At 39.9% G+C, this 3559-nt stretch overlaps 1 long non-coding RNA gene across 1 annotated transcript; it reads left to right on the top strand.

The window, feature by feature from the left end:
* Positions 1-335: 335 nt before the first annotated feature.
* Positions 336-3122, top strand: LOC136485312 (uncharacterized). The gene is made up of 3 exons (XR_010766400.1): positions 336-475; positions 1158-1284; positions 3012-3122. It is a non-coding gene; the product is annotated as an uncharacterized lncRNA (long non-coding RNA).
* Positions 3123-3559: the final 437 nt, after the last annotated feature.

Here is a 3559-nt window from a genome sequence, read left to right on the forward strand (position 1 = left end):
TGCCTCTCTTTCCGGGAATCTTTCCGACCTTTTTCGGGATTAAATTCATGTTTCTTGGAGCTTTGTCTTTTTCCTCGATCAATGCAAAACTCTTTTTCGGGAGCTAAACCACTTTAGTTGTGTTCCTTATTCTTCCATCTATCCTTAGGAATTTTTCTAGTATTTTTCGGAGCTCAGAGATATTTTTCGGAGCCTAAATAGTAATTCCCGATTTTCTATAATTATTTTAATTCCGAAAATCAATATTTAGTAAAATATCTCGGATTTCCAAAATATCCAAACCCTACGTGTGTATATATATGCCGGCGTAGCCCTCGATGCGAGGATTCCAGAAGTACAGCCCGTTTTTTGAGCCGCCATACGTAGCCCCGCAGATCGGACGCCGAAGTTCCCCACAGCTAGGTTTCCGGCGAAGGTTCGGCGAGCTTTTCCGGCCAACTCCGGTGTCCCCTGCGAATTCCGAGACAATCACAAGGTTCGTATCGATCTCCTCTACACCGTCTCGTGTTTTGTTTCACGAATCCGTTACCGTTTGAACCGTTCCCCATCCTTTCTTTTCCTTCTCCGGCGAGCATCACCATTGTCGGCCATCTCTTGCCCTCGTGGCCAGCCCCAGGCCATGGGCTAGTGCTACCGCGCCGCTGCCTAGCCCCGCCGGCCATCCCTTGCCCCCGCTGGCCGAGCCTCTGGCCGAGGCCGCCCCTCTCCTCCCTGTGCCCCTGTGCGAGCCCCTGTGCAACTTTGCTGCTTGCTGGGCCGCTTGGCCTACCGCAGCCGCGGCTCGTCGCTGCGCCGCTGGCCAGCCAGCAGAGCCCCAGCCGACCGCCAAGCTTCCCCCATGGCTCCTCCATGGCCAGCCGCCCAGATTCCCCCTTGGCCGCTCCTGTTTCCCTCCATGCGTGCGCCCCTCTGTTTCCGTATGAACAGTGCCTCGTAATTCTACTGTAGCGCTTTTGATCCAGAGGTAGAAGAAGGGCATATCCGCGAATAAAGTTTTCTTAAATCGCAGACAGGTCCCTAATTCATTTAACTTCCGTCCTTTTCATCTATTATTCATCCGTATGATATCCGAATTCAATTCTTTCAGTTTCATCTTTCCAATATGTATTCCCATCATTGTTTAATCCTGCCAATACTAAATATTTTATTTATTTCAGCTCTTTTCAAGTGAAATACCTAGAATGCCCTCCCTTGTTTAAATCGTCCGGAGTCCGTATCTTTTCCGTCCGATCTCCGTTTTCAGCGGTTTTTGCGCTCACGCGATCGTAGAAACAAGACCTACATGTCAGTAACCTTTTCATAAGTTGTTTATCATGTTTGCTATACTGCTTTTATTTATTTGTATATGTTTGCTTGTATGTCAAAGCACTCTACGCAGTAGCGCTAATGGTTTTCATGTCACATGATTTTTCATATATAGCTAAATATTAAATTGGTTAACATGCTTATAATTAGTTTTATAACTAGAAACAATATAGGTTTTGTATTCCGGTGATTATACATAACCTGTTAATCTGATTAATCAGTAACTTCAGTACAGTCTTAGATTATAATTAGTTGAATGTTGCATATGTGTTAAGTATGAATAGATGCCCTCACATGATTTATGTTTTTAATTTATAGATGTTTAAATGACTAAAAGTATATATATAATCTTTTATAATTATAAAATATGACGTATGCCAACATTAATGCATTTTTAATTATGACTTGCTTAGATCAATTATGAGACATAATATAATTGTTCTATTAGTTGATCTCACATGTTCTATATTTCTAAAGTAAAGTTTAAATACTTTATATAATATGAGATATGTTGATTAATAAAATATGATTAATTAGTGACATAAACATGTATGTCTTTAAATTGTAATTTGCCAAGTTTAAATGTGACATATATACTTTGAATATATATATATTATATTTCAATTTAATTTGCATAAATGATATCAAGATATTTATAATTAAGATATGATTAATTTATCTTAGTTTTCTAAATCTAATAACTCAAGTATAAAATGACTTAACTCAATTTTAGATATTCCCCTGAGATATCTTATACATGTTTTATGATCATTAAAATAGATAAAGCATATAGTTTTCTTTCCAACGTAAATCCTTCGATAGATGTTTCTGTTTTACTGTAGCTCCGATTAGTGTGTCTTTCGCGTGTGTGAGATCGTAGCAATGCGTAGATTAGATTTGGAATCTTTTTTATTGATTGGTGTATTGATCTAATCTAGTATGTTTGCTATGCATGCTTGTTCGGATGCTTGTGTGGTGCTTTTCGGTCTTGTCCAGTCGGTGAGTTTTGCATTGGTGATCTATAAGAAGTTAGAGATCAAGAAGAAGAAGAAGAAGAAAACGTTGAAGATTAAAGCTTACCGAATGATCGGTGTTTAAGGCAAGTATAGCTTGGGTTTTCTTTCTGTGACCATGATCTTGGGCTTGTTTAATGAAATGTGATATAAACATAAATGATGAATGTTATCCTTTGGCAAAAGCTGGGATTTACAGTACAGCTGTGAGGGCTATATGGCTCTGGCTCTAGTTATTTGAGAAACCCTTTTCTAGCTGGTTAGAGGTCTGCGAGTTGGGTATAGGACAGCCTCTGTCCTGTTGAGCCTAGCTTTGGAAGCGGCCTTTTACTTTATTTTTGGAAGGGGGGTTCCTATATCTAATGACCCTGCGGCCCTGGCCGGTTAGACGAGCTCTTGGGTGGCTTTATATGGTTTCCGGTGTTTTGGACCTTGCAAACCCATACATTTGGAAATTATGACTCACAGTGAAAGTGTACAACCTCTGCAGAGTGTAAAACTGTTATAATAGCCGTGCCCACGGATACGGGCGGCCTAGAAAACTGAGGGAATTGTTGTATGTTCATTTAGATTGTTTATGTGCAATTCATTATTCAATTACACTTGATCATGTGGTTATGGATTACACTACCTTGTTGCTATATTTACGGAGTTCGACATGGACTCACCCTTGCAATTTCCCCCACACCTCAGGCTTGATATCAGTTTGCTAGAGTCTGAAGGAGTTAGGCTTGTGATCAACCAGTCAGTTGGATCCAGTGGAGTGAAGTCTGCACCCGGAGATCGGAGTTGTCTACTCGATAATTGTTTCTAAGGTTAATTCTTTTTACTAAGTACGCTATGTATTTAAGCGTTGTTATTTGATATCGCCCCTCAATTGTAGCTATATGTGAGATTTGATTCTAAAAACTCACATATGGTGTGCATCAGGTTTTGTCCTTAAAACCGGGTGTTACAAGTGGTATCAGAGCAATGCTGACTGTAGGACGTAAGCCTAGTAGAAACTGGTCGTTCTAAGATTTATAAGTTACGGCAAAAATCCTTGTTCTATAAACCTTGATATTTTCTTCCCTACTACATTCTTACCCTTGATATTCGTCCCCTCCTTGATGCTTCTTTAAAAGCTTTTTGTTCCCATCTACTCCTTGCTTTGATATGCTTTTAGAATCTTGTCTTACCACCTTCTCGCGTAATTTGAAGTTAAGCTATAGGATCTTTACCCATAATATGAAAAAGACGAT

The sequence above is a fragment of the Miscanthus floridulus genome, chromosome 10 (assembly GCF_019320115.1).
Source record: "Miscanthus floridulus cultivar M001 chromosome 10, ASM1932011v1, whole genome shotgun sequence".
Lineage (NCBI taxonomy): Eukaryota > Viridiplantae > Streptophyta > Magnoliopsida > Poales > Poaceae > Miscanthus > Miscanthus floridulus.